The 13,976-nt window shown below is 43.6% G+C and overlaps 1 long non-coding RNA gene across 1 annotated transcript in view; it reads left to right on the forward strand.

Annotated features, from left to right (window-relative positions):
* The window catches only part of LOC131953932 (uncharacterized), a 48,261-nt gene that overhangs the window by 26,678 nt on the left and 7,607 nt on the right, over window positions 1-13,976 (forward strand). Inside the window, exon 2 of the long non-coding RNA XR_009388705.1 lies at window positions 588-1,051. This is a non-coding gene — a long non-coding RNA (uncharacterized LOC131953932). The remainder of the gene's footprint in view (window positions 1-587; window positions 1,052-13,976) is intronic.

A 13,976-nucleotide genomic window follows, 5' to 3' on the forward strand; every position in this document is an offset into this window, starting at 1 on the left:
TGTGACTAACTCTGTTTATTTTGGAGCGACTGTCTGAATGACTAAGTTTGTTCAAAATGGAGTGATTATTTTTTTTAATGGCTAAGTTTGTTCATGATGGATTGACCGTGTTTAAATGGCTAGGTTTGTTCATTATAGAGAGAGTATTTTAATGACTACATTTGTTCATTATAGAGAGAGTATTTTAATGAATAAATTTGTCATTATAGAGAGAGTATTTTAATGACTAAATATGTTCATTATAGAGTGTCTATGTCAAAATGATTAAGTTTGTTCTCACTATGGAGTGACTATTTTTAATGACTGAGTTTGTTCATGACGGAGTGACTATTTTTATGAATAAATTTGTCTATTATAAAGTAATTAGGTCTGAGTGACTGAGTCTCAGTGACTAAGTCTCAGTGACTAAGTCTCAGTGACTAAGTCTCAGCCACTAAGTGTCAGTCTCCAAGTCTCAGTGACTAAGTCTCAGTGACTAAGTCTCAGTGACTAAGTCTCAGTGACTAAGTCTCCAAAAGGTGAAGCTATTCATGCTGCTTTGTTTAAGAGATTTATTGAAACGTAACACTTTCTTTAACACTCTGCAGGTTACAACCTCTCAAAGGTCCACATGTGGAGACAAGGTTCCTGATTGCAGGCATCCCCTCATTGCAAGTACTACCTGACTGCAGGTACTGCCTGACTGAAGGTACTTACCTGAAAGCAGGTACTGCCTGACTGCAGGTACTGCCTGATTGAAGATATTTCCTAACTGCAGTACGTGCCACTACTGTGATTCACCTAACTGCAGGCATCCCGTGACTGCAGGCACTGACCTGATTGCAGGCAACCCCCTGTCTGCAGGCACTAATCTCCCTGACCTTGACACCGGATGTCACCTGTGTTCAGCTCGCCAGGTGACCACCTGTTCATGCTGTTGGTCAGGATCTACACCAAATTCCGGCGACTTCACGTCCAGGGGGAGATTAACTGGACCGGATTATCCCACTGTTGCACGGACTTCTAATCCATCAGTCACTGAGTCCAATTGTTCTCCGCACAGAAAGTAAAGGTAAGCTTAGTTTTGTATTGCAGGCTAGACCATGTGCAAGCTAGACCGTGGGCAACTTAGACCAGGGGCAAACTAGGCTATGGGCAAGCTAGATCTATAATATTTTGTCAACACTATATTATGCAAGCCCTATTATATGTGGTCCATACTACATGCAAGCCCTATTATATGTGGTCCACACTACAAGCAAGCCATATTATATGTGGTCCATACTACATACAAACCACATTATATGTGGTCCATACTACATACAAACCACATTATATATGGTCCATACCACATGCAAGCCATATTATATGTGGTCCATATAACTTGCCAGCCATATTATATGCAACCGATGAAATGGCGCATTGATTTTATTTGAACATCCTGCTACGGGGATTAATGCTGCTAGCGTGTCCAAACATCCGGTTGGAAAATGTCAGTCGTCTCCCTTGTCAGTTTCCAATCAGGATTCTCTTCTCCTGACATATGTCGTAAACACAACGTCACAGCTCTGAGCGGTCTGACGTCATATTGCCACATAGGCGCTCGGCGGTATCAGCTTACAATTCGATAAATAAAAACTATTTAAAAAAAAAAAAAAGATAGAAAAAGATAATTAGACTAAAAATATCCAAACAGTATGACGTTGCTTAAAAACAGCAGTAATTTACCACCATCACCACCATCCTACAACCATCACCACCATCCTACAACCATCACCACCATCTTTCAACAATCACCACCATCTTACAACAATCACCACCATCCTTCAACCATCACCACCATCCTACAACCATCACCACCATCCTTCAACCATCACCACCATCCTACAACCATTACCACCATCCTACAACCATTACCACCATCATACAACCATCACCACCATCTTACAACAATCACCACCATCTTACAACAATCACCACCATCATACAACCATCACCACCATCTTACCACCATCGCCAACATCCTACAACCATCACCAACATCCTACAACCATCACCACCATCCTACCAACATCACCACCATCTTATACCATCATAGCCATCCTACAAGTACTACCACCATCTTATTAACATCTCCACCATCCAACCACCATCTATCAACTTTCTATTATAAACATGCTTTTATTTACGTTCAGTATTTCGCTACCCTAACTCTAAAGACAACTTTCTGCTACATGTTAACGTCTTTTGTCGACTCACGCGCGTGAAACCATCCGTCAACAACAGCTCACCTCCTTGACCCCGCTGAACGAGCTACTGCGAATACCTAATCCTGTTATCCCCCTTTTCTTGTTGATTATAGTCACCTTTACGTTGATTTTTAATGACTAATGTATATTTAAAATTGGAGATTTTCTGTGTTGTCATTGGAAGCAAACTTGTCAGTAAAGTTTTTTTTTAGAATTGGGTCACATTTGAATAATTTATGCATCCACCCGCCGTATTTTATTCAATGAAAGTATTGATTTCACATTTTTGTTTAGATTCGTATCCGCTGGCCAAAGTTACGATTTTGGATTTCTAGTTTAGTTTTCTTGCAGAGGAGTAGGCCTACGTTTGAATGCAAGAATTTTTGTCACTCCGAAGTCTTGATTTTACTTTGTAAAAACCATGACTTTGACAATGCGGTCAATTTTTAAAAAAACTCTTGTCTTGAACCCTTCAGTCCGAACCCTGTCTTAAACCCTGCAGTCAGAACCCTGTCTTAAACCCTGCAGTCACTGAGAACCCTGTCTTAAACCCTGCAATCAGAACCCTGTCTTAAACCCTGCAATCAGAACCCTGTCTTAAACCCTGCAATCAGAACCCTGTCTTAAACCCTGCAATCAGAACCCTGTCTTAAACCCTGCAATCAGAACCCTGTCTCAAACGAGTCTTGAACGAGACAGCGACATGGCCTTGCCTGTCCCTAGACTTAATCCATTTTATCTGTGCCCTGGCCCAAGGATCGATCCCCTCTCCCATACGAATATCGATTCGGAAAACGGTCTCTCTCGCCAGCTCTCTCCAGAGTCGATCCATTGACAGCCACGGTGGGGATATTCTCACTGCTTGTCTGGGGGAGATGTGTGCGGAGGTCCTAGAAGTTAGTGCATTCAGTGGTGTATAGTTGGTACATTCAGTGGTGGATAGTTGGTACACTGGTCAGAAGATAGTTGGTACACTAGCCATAGACTGTAGCCGCTGGCTAGCTGTTATCACTCACCAGAGGCTACTTGCTAGCTGTTAACTCATCAACACTTAGCCGTGAATTACGATATGGGAACCAGGATGTGTTTTCGCTACCTAGTGTAGCTTCAGCTACATTGTGCCTACCCGTGTTTAGCACGTGTTGTGGATATGGAAATAATGGGCGTTGTACCAAGGTGGACTCCGTGTGTGTATCAGTGTAGAGCGATGGTGTAGAGGCTAAATCAAGTGTGTATCGGTGTAGAGCGATGGTGTAGAGGCTAAATCAAGTGTGTATCGGTGTAGAGCGATGGTGTAGAGGCTAAATCAAGTGTGTATCGGTGTAGAGCGATGGTGTAGAGGCTAAATAAAGTGTGTATCGGTGTAGACCGATGGTGTAGAGGCTAAATCAAGTGTGTATCAGTGTAGAGCGATGGTGTAGAGCAGGGGTCTCCAAACTTTTCAGTCCGAGGGCCGCATTAACAATCACATTTCAGTTCGGGGGCCAGTTTCTTCCAGGCATGTCTTTGATTTTTCTGGGCAAAGTTCCTAAGCCATCACCAACTAACGATTTTTCCTTGGACAAAAGGATCTCCGCGGGCCGGATGCGAGGACTTCGGGGGCCGCATCCGGCCCGCGGGCCGTAGTTTGGAGACCCCTGGTGTAGAGGCTAAATCAAGTGTGTATCTGTGTAGAGCGATGGTGTAGAGGCTAAATCAAGTGTGTATCAGCGTAGAGCGATGGTGTAGAGGCTAAATCAAGTGTGTATCAGCGTAGAGCGATGGTGTAGAGGCTAAATCAAGTGTGTATCAGTGTAGAGGCTAAATCAAGTGTGTATCGGTGTAGAGGCTAAATCAAGTTTGTATCGGTGTAGAGCGATGGTGTAGAGGCTAAATCTTGTGTGTATCAGCGTAGAGCGATGGTGTAGAGGCTAAATCAAGTGTGTATCAGTGTAGAGGCTAAATCAAGTGTGTATCGGTGTAGAGGCTAAATCAAGTGTGTATCAGTGTAGAGGCTAAATCAAGTGTGTATCGGTGTAGAGGCTAAATCAAGTGTGTATCGGTGTAGAGGCTAAATCAAGTGTGTATCGGTGTAGAGGCTAAATCAAGTGTGTATCGGTGTAGAGGCTAAATCAAGTGTGTATCGGTGTAGAGGCTAAATCAAGTGTGTATCGGTGTAGAGGCTAAATCAAGTGTGTATCGGTGTAGAGGCTAAATCAAGTGTGTATCAGTGTAGAGCGATGGTGTAGAGCAGGGGTCTCCAAACTTTTCAGTCCGAGGGCCGCATTAACAATCACATTTCAGTTCGGGGGCCAGTTTCTTCCAGGCATGTCTTTGATTTTTCTGGGCAAAGTTCCTAAGCCATCACCAACTAACGATTTTTCCTTGGACAAAAGGATCTCCGCGGGCCGGATGCGAGGACTTCGGGGGCCGCATCCGGCCCGCGGGCCGTAGTTTGGAGACCCCTGGTGTAGAGGCTAAATCAAGTGTGTATCTGTGTAGAGCGATGGTGTAGAGGCTAAATCAAGTGTGTATCAGCGTAGAGCGATGGTGTAGAGGCTAAATCAAGTGTGTATCAGTGTAGAGGCTAAATCAAGTGTGTATCGGTGTAGAGGCTAAATCAAGTTTGTATCGGTGTAGAGCGATGGTGTAGAGGCTAAATCTTGTGTGTATCAGCGTAGAGCGATGGTGTAGAGGCTAAATCAAGTGTGTATCAGTGTAGAGGCTAAATCAAGTGTGTATCGGTGTAGAGGCTAAATCAAGTGTGTATCAGTGTAGAGGCTAAATCAAGTGTGTATCGGTGTAGAGGCTAAATCAAGTGTGTATCGGTGTAGAGGCTAAATCAAGTGTGTATCGGTGTAGAGGCTAAATCAAGTGTGTATCGGTGTAGAGGCTAAATCAAGTGTGTATCGGTGTAGAGGCTAAATCAAGTGTGTATCGGTGTAGAGGCTAAATCAAGTGTGTATCTGTGTAGAGCGATGGTGTAGAGGCTAAATCAAGTGTGTATCGGTGTAGAGGCTAAATCAAGTGTGTATCGGTGTAGAGGCTAAATCAAGTGTGTATCGGTGTAGAGGCTAAATCAAGTGTGTATCTGTGTAGAGCGATGGTGTAGAGGCTAAATCAAGTGTGTATCGGTGTAGAGGCTAAATCAAGTGTGTATCGGTGTAGAGGCTAAATCAAGTGTGTATCGGTGTAGAGGCTAAATCAAGTGTGTATCCGTATAGAGCGATGGTGTAGAGGCTAAATCAAGTGTGTATCTGTGTAGAGCGATGGTGTAGAGGCTAAATCAAGTGTGTATCTGTGTAGAGCGATGGTGTAGAGGCTAAATCAAGTGTGTATCAGTGTAGAGCGATGGTGTAGAGGCTAAATCAAGTGTGTATCAGTGTAGAGCGATGGTGTAGAGGCTAAATCAAGTGTGTATCTGTGTAGAGTGATGGTGTAGAGGCTAAATCAAGTGTGTATCAGTGTAGAGCGATGGTGTAGAGGCTAAATCAAGTGTGTATCTGTGTAGAGCGATGGTGTAGAGGCTAAATCATGTGTGTATCCGTGTAGAGCGATGGTGTAGAGGCTAAATCATGTGTGTATCCGTGTAGAGTGATGGTGTAGAGGCTAAATCATGTGTGTATCCGTGTAGAGTGATGGTGTAGAGGCTAAATCATGTGTGTATCCGTGTAGAGTGATGGTGTAGAGGCTAAATCATGTGTGTATCCGTGTAGAGTGATGGTGTAGAGGCTAAATCAAGTGTGTATCAGTGTAGAGTGATGGTGTAGAGGCTAAATCATGTGTGTATCAGTGTAGAGTGATGGTGTAGAGGCTAAATCAAGTGTGTATCAGTGTAGAGTGATGGTGTAGAGGCTAGACACAGGCGGGCCCTGTTACCACTTGATGGATCAAAAGACCAGTGTTGCTGTTTTCAGGACCTCATGTTGTTGTTTTTCCTCTTTTGGATGTAGCTGCTGCAGACTGACTTCATGTGGTATGTTGGCGTCGTTATTAGGCTTAGGGTTTTGTTTCGTTTTGTTTCAATGTTGATTTCAAATATCAATGTTTTGTTTACAAAGTTGGCGATTTTTTTTTTTTAATTAATTTCCTTTTTTTTGAAACGCTAAGTTTAAGGTGATGATCTTAGGTTAAATTGTTTGATGTTGTGCTTAAGATATATTTTCCAGTGTAGTTACAGGTGTAAGGTGACATGGCAGTCAGGGTTAATGACTTACATACACTTAATTAATCACCCGTGGTTCAACAGCCTGCATTCAATAAGCGATGTATAAGTCTCTAGACGTGTAGGAATCAATGTTTTGATGTTCAATTATCGCCTCTAAGAGTCGTGTTTGTAATCGGTAATGTTTTGGACAAGACGGGGTGGGGAGTAGAAGGGTAGTGGGGTTATGGTGATAAGGGTCTGTAAAGAAAGCGTAATAGGTCAGTTCCATAAATATAACCGGAGGGGTGTCTAAATATAGAATGTCAATAAAGTTAGAGGTCGATAATCGATGTCGCCATAGAGTACTTCATGTAGGCATTGTTTTAGCGCTGGCGTTCATTGATAGAACAGGAACTGTCAAGGTCAGTGTATTCGTTTTAGGAACGTGAAGTTGTGGAGTTTTTAGAAACTTGACCAGTGGTCACTCTTACATGTCTACCACATTTGTATAGACCAGTGGTCACTCCATGCCTACCACTATTGTATAGACCAGTGGTCACTCCATGCCTACCACTATTGTATAGACCAGTGGTCACTCTATGCCTACCACTATTGTATAGACCAGTGGTCACTCCATGCCTACCACTATTGTATAGACCAGTGGTCACTCCATGCCTACCACTATTGTATAGACCAGTGGTCACTCCATGCCTACCACTATTGTATAGACCAGTGGTCACTCCATGCCTACCACTATTCTATACCACCACCAGAGAACAAGCTCTCCGCCTCTCTCCCTGACCCCCTTTATCACACTAATCACTCGACCTTGGGTCGCCTAATTCAAAAGGGGTCAAGGTCAGTTGTGTTTTGGATCGATACTGCCTCTGTTTTCCCTCAGTGGCTGGGCTTAAGCTGCCCGCTGAATGTGATTGTAGGAAAAAAAGTCACAGGAAAAAAAAACACAGGAAAAAAAAAACACAGAAAAAAAGTCACAGGAAAAAAAGTCACAGGAAAAAAAGTCACAGGAAAAAAAGTCACAAATATATATTTGCATGGGATTTGTTAATACTTTTATGTATTAAATATTCAGAGAGTGCAAATTAACTTAAGATTAATTAAATGTAATGTAATGTGTGTAGGTTGTATACGTATAGTAATTTTTATAATTCATCTAAAAATATTTAGTATGAATTATGTAGATTGTAATTATGTTAAACATAATATTTATAGCATTTAATAGAATGTCCACGGTTTTTATCGTGTTTTTTTTTAAATTAAATTACCGTGAAATGGCAAGGTCATCTGAATTACAGCCCTCAACTCATCGCAACAATAGTTATGCTTAGTTCAACCACCTTTACTGCCCACATTTATCACGCTCATTACATAACAAAACTTAGGATCAAAACAGAGAGCCGCCAAGGTTCAAAGGCTGTCATTGACACAAAACGTCAACAACACACAATATGTTCGGACAATGCCGACTGAGGAGAGGCCGACCATAGAATAGCCTACGGCAAAACCTATGCAAAACACAATGATGTGCCTAAATTTCTTTTATAGTTAACTTTTCTACCGCGTATGTAACTAAATACGTAACAAAAGTTAAGATTGTTGTGTAAATTATCTTAGAGTATTTTATTTACAATTGTTATAAACCATAATACTTTTAACGTCTATAAATAATTTATGCTATCAAAAATTCAACCCACAAAAATAACATACAAAATTTTACAATTCTTAACAAATAAATCAAAAGATTTCTAAAAAGATTTGTGACTTTTTTTCTGTGACTTTATTTCTGTGACTTTTTTTCCGATAAAATTTTTCCATTTTGACTTTTTTTCCGTGACTTTTTTTCCTAGCAAAAACTGTGACTTTTTTTCTGTTTTTTTTTTCCTGTGACTTTTTTTCCGTTTACCCTGAATGTACGCCTAACAGAAATGACCCCAGTGTGGTCAATTCTAATCTCCATACAGTCCATTACTAGCTAAACTTAGAAGAGTTGAGAACGCTGTTTTAGGTGCCTTTTGCAGATATAAAAAAAAAACAAAAAAAAAAACAAAGAAGAATAAAGTTTCGCCGCGACTTTAGACAGGATCTAACTGAACTAAGATTAAAAACCTTACTAAAATGCTGTACCATGTCTGTATTGAAATGGCGTGGGTACGATATTAGCGATCACGTCAACATTTCAATGGCTCCTCTTTAAAGTTGTTTGCTTACATTACCGCCTATTTACATTTTGAACCCATTCTGTCACAGTTCAAAGTGAATTTTGTGAGCCCGCCATTTTGTTTTTACCCAACATCGACAAGTTTATCTGTGAAAAATCTGCCGACACTTTCTGGACATGCGTTGTCTGGAGTATTGGTTCAAATCCAGTCGAGCTTAATGAGGACAGGGCGCCGCCTTCAAATCCACAGAGCCAGGTTACGATAGGGCGCCGACTCACTGGTTCAAATACAGAGAGCCAGGTTACGATAGGGCGCCGCCTTCAAATCCACAGAACCCCCTTACGATAGGGCGCCGACTCACTGGTTCAAATACAGAGAGCCAGGTTACGATAGGGCGCCGCCTTCAAATCCACAGAACCCCCTTACAATAGGGCGCCGACTCACTGGTTCAAATACAGAGAGCCAGGTTACGATAGGGCGCCGCCTTCAAATCCACAGAACCCCCTTACAATAGGGCGCCGACTCACTGGTTCAAATACAGAGAGCCAGGTTACGATAGGGCGCCGCCTTCAAATCCACAGAACCCCCTTACAATAGGGCGCCGACTCACTGGTTCAAATACAGAGAGCCAGGTTACGATAGGGCGCCGCCTTCAAATCCACAGAACCCCCTTACAATAGGGCGCCGACTCACTGGTTCAAATACAGAGAGCCAGGTTACGATAGGGCGCCGCCTTCAAATCCACAGAACCCCCTTACAATAGGGCGCCGACTCACTGGTTCAAATACAGAGAGCCAGGTTACGATAGGACGCCGCCTTCAAATCCACAGAACCCCCTTACAATAGGGCGCCGACTCACTGGTTCAAATACAGAAAGCCAGGTTACGATAGGGCGCCGCCTTCAAATCCACAGAACCCCCTTACAATAGGGCGCCGACTCACTGGTTCAAATACAGAGAGCCAGGTTACGATAGGGCGCCGCCTTCAAATCCACAGAACCCCCTTACAATAGGGCGCCGACTCACTGGTTCAAATACAGAGAGCCAGGTTGTGATAGAGCGCCGATTTCATATCCAGAGTTTCTTCCAGGCATCTCTTCGGGGCCCCCGAACATTTTTTTACCGCCCCCCCCCCCTCCGAACGAAATGAAATTTATATAATTTATATAGAAAATATATACTTTTAAAAGTGCCCGCCCCCCCCCCCCCCCAAAAAAAGTCTACCGCCCCCCCCCCCCCCGAAAATTTCAAGTGCCCCCCCCCCCCCCCCGGAGAAAAAGTCTGGAAGAAACACTGTTCATATCCAGGGAGTGAAGTTGCCATAGGGCGCCGACTTACTGTTTTCTCTCTGTGAGACGGCAGACCAACCTGTAGTGAAGGGGGGGGGGGGGAGACATCAGGGCAATGTCGAGGTCACGCGGCTGCTCGCAGGAGACGGGTCACATCTGGGCTGATAACACAGGTGCGCATGTCCTGGCTGACTAGAAGGTTCTGCAATCGGCGAGTGTAACACCCGTCTGACTTGTCGCCTGACCTGCATGACTTTGTTGACTTACCTGAGGAATTAGTGACTGAGTCATTCCTGACATTGAACCATTCATGTTTGGGCCATTCCTGACATTGAGCCATTCATGTTTGGGCCATTCCTAACTGTGAGCCATTTATGTCTGGGCCATTCCTGAATTTGATATCCCCAGAAACTACCACCACAGAAAATGTGAGTGTAGATAAATACAGGACACAAACAATTGTGTCAGAACCTTCCAGAAAATTTCCCTTTTCCCAAAACCCTATTACTACAACCACACAGACTCAAGATTTAACTTCACCGTAAGCTGGTGTAAAGTAACCTTACTTTATACACTCACGCATATTTGCTCTGCGCATAATTTCTGTTTAAATATTGCTTTAATTTAATAAATCTACTTGCGGGCTATTCATGTTTGTACTGCACAGTAGGTCGCTTGTTATTTGACAGTCTTCGTGCAATATGAAAACCGAGGGTACAAGCGGATTTTTGGAGATTTTTACTGCTCGGAAAACCGAACCTCTTGTTACGAACGCTGTCCGGATTCAGGTGCCCCGAGTAGCGTACGCTGTCGGGATTCAGGTGCCCCGAGTAGCGTACGCTGTCGGGATTCAGGTGCCCCGAGTTGCGTACACAGTCAAGATTCACACTACGGAGCACGCAATCACACTGTTTAAATTTGAGAGTCAAGCATACGACTACTGTTCTCACGTGTGGTAAATTGCGTAGACGCCCCTGACCAACACGTAGGCGCTCCCCTATGCCCCTGCCCACCCAGTAGCACGGGGTAGACGCCCCTTGCAACCCAGTAGACGCCCCTGGCCACCCAGTAGCACGAGGTAGACGCCCCTGACCACCCAGTAGCACCAGGTAGACGCCCCTTGCCACCCAGAAACACGCCAAACCTGAATGTCCTACGGTGTGTAGTTTTAGTAAGAAGAGACGCCCCTGATTGGTCAAACACTTGAGCCGCTTCTGTTTGACTTGCGCCATTCATCCCTGCACGCGTTTTGACATCTTCGTTTGCTCAATACCTGCGTCATCGTGTGTGGGATCACGTGACGGAGTCGATGGGTGGTCACGTAATATGTCTTGGTATATCACGTGATGTGTCTTCGTAGATCGCTTGATGTCTTCAATTATCACGGGATGTCTTGGATGATCACGTGAGGTTTTTCTATTGTGGTCACGTGATATTTTTGTTCTTGAATAGTCACATGGGATATAATTTAGTTGATATTTTTCTTTAAAAAAAGTAATTTCAAAAAGTTTGAGAAACGGCCAGTGAACGGCTATAAATAGCCGAGGTGCGGTCTGGAATTGAACCCGGTCCTCCCACTCTCCCCCCGGTGTTCCCGAATTAGCCGCACGTCTGATAGCGTCACCTGTCGGCATCAGTTCCCGGCCCTGATCCGGTGCTTGTTGTTTTTTTAACTTCATAAATCTTTGGATCATACCTGGCGCACGTGTCGCAGGCTGGGGTCTGCTCTTGTCTTTGTTACCTACAGGTGAAGGGGGGGGGGGGAGAGGTACGGATGTGGGGGGGGGGGGCTGTGTGAGGTCCAGGATAGGCGCCGAGTCGGCAAAACTCGACAAAAAACAACTTGCTATCGTCATAAAACACGGGGCACACATGTGCGAGTTCAAGAAAATGTTAGCCCACACAGAATGTTAGCCCACACAGAATGTTAGCCCACACAGAATGTTAGCCCACACAGAAGATTGACGCCGTTAGCCCACAGAGAATGTTAGCCAACACAGATTGACGCCGTTAGCCCACACAGAAGATTGACGCCTTTAGCCCACACAGAATGTTAGCCCACACAGATTGACGCCGTTAGCCCACACAGAAGATTGACGCTGTTAGCCCACACAGAAGATTGACGCCGTTAGCCCACACAGAATGTTAGCCTACACAGATTGACGCCGTTAGCCCACACAGAAAATTGCCGCTGTTAGCCCACACAGAAGATTGACGCCGTTAGCCCACACAGAAGATTAGATTGACAAGTTTATTTTTTCGACGCGATACATTAAAAAAATATTTATAAAAGTGTCAAAATAGAATTTCCATCTGGCGTCCCAATCGGTGTCTACGTATTTGTTCCTATCTACAACACTCCATTTCAATAAACAAGTACTAAACTATTTCATTGTCCCTCCCTCCCCCACCCAATCTGAAGATTCCATACGTCATGTATGGACGGACCCATATCTACAGTCAACTAGTACTCAACAAATATCCCTGCCCCCCCCCCCCCTCCTTGCCCCCCCCCCCCCCCCTCATAAAGTACATGCTTACTGTCCCAACCATTCAGTGAAATGAACTACATGCACTCTCAAACTCCACCAATCGCATCATCACTATCTGTTTGGTATCTGTTGTACTCGTATATTCTTTTATTAAGCTGCATTGGTACGCATTCATTAGCACACTTGAAGGTCTTAGGTCCTGCAGTTGATGAAATGCTTCTGTTGCTAACATTAGCACACCTGAAGGTCTTAGGTCCTGTAGTTGATGAAATGCTTCTGTTGCTAACATTAGCACACTTGAAGGTCTTAGGTCCTGCAGTTGATGAAATGCTTCTGTTGCTAACATTAGCACACCTGAAGGTCTTAGGTCCTGCAGTTGATAAAATGCTTCTGTTGCTAACATTAGCACACTTGAAGGTCTTAGGTCCTGCAGTTGATGAAATGCTTCTGTTGCTAACATTAGCACACCTGAAGGTCTTAGGTCCTGTAGTTGATGAAATGCTTCTGTTGCTAACATTAGCACACTTGAAGGTCTTAGGTCCTGCAGTTGATGAAATGCTTCTGTTGCTAACATTAGCACACCTGAAGGTCTTAGGTCCTGTAGTTGATGAAATGCTTCTGTTGCTAACATTAGCACACCTGAAGGTCTTAGGTCCTGCAGTTGATAAAATGCTTCTGTTGCTAACATTAGCACACTTGAAGGTCTTAGGTCCTGCAGTTGATAAAATGCTTCTGTTGCTAACATTAGCACACTTGAAGGTCTTAGGTCCTGCAGTTGATAAAATGCTTCTGTTGCTAACAGCTCTACTCCAGTTTATTATGGTAAATATGCTTTTTTAATGATTTATACACGCAAAAAAAATTGTATTTAACAAAAATAGCTTCGGAATTTTATGGGAAAAAAAGAACTTGATCGGATCAAAGACGTAACACATGGCTTTATTGACCACGACGGGAAAACCTAGGTCGGCCTTGGTGCCAAGGTCACGTGTCAACCTTAGTACTCACCATTGGATCCCTTAATCGTGTCACCTTTAGCACTCGCTGTCTGATTTTAAAGTTGTGTCACCGTCTGATTCGAAATCTGTGTCATTGTCGGATCCTTGATTTGTGTCATCGTCGGATCCCAAATTTATGACACAGTGATTCGAAATGTGTGTCACCTTTCGATGTCTAAGATATGTTACCTTCTGATGCCAAAGTTGTGTCATCGTTTGATCCCGAAGTTGTGTCGCGCTTTGATTCCAGACTTGTATCAACGCCGTAGGAATGCCTCACCTAGATGTGATTTTATCAGCTCTCAAAAATCCGTTGACCTCCAAGAATAAAGGGCTGAGGGACACAGAAAAAAAAAGCCGGACAGTGAAAAATCGATATCAGAAACAGCAGATTTGTAGGTCATCTATGGCCATGACATGAAACTGCTGTTTGTTTACATTAGCAGTGCTGTTTGTTTACATTAGCTGTGCTGTTTGTTTACATTAGCTGTGCTGTTTGTTTACATTCGCTGTAATTTTGGCATTAGCAGTGCTGTTTGTTTGCATTAGTTGTGCTTTTTGTTTACAGTAGCTGTTATTTTGGCATTTTGCTGTTTTGTAATACAAGTCCTGCTGTCTACTGACAAGACAGCTCATATGATACATGCTGTTCCTTGGCTCACGA

The sequence above is a fragment of the Physella acuta genome, unplaced genomic scaffold (assembly GCF_028476545.2).
Source record: "Physella acuta isolate Inbredline_101_S28 unplaced genomic scaffold, ASM2847654v3 ptg000964l, whole genome shotgun sequence".
Lineage (NCBI taxonomy): Eukaryota > Metazoa > Mollusca > Gastropoda > Physidae > Physella > Physella acuta.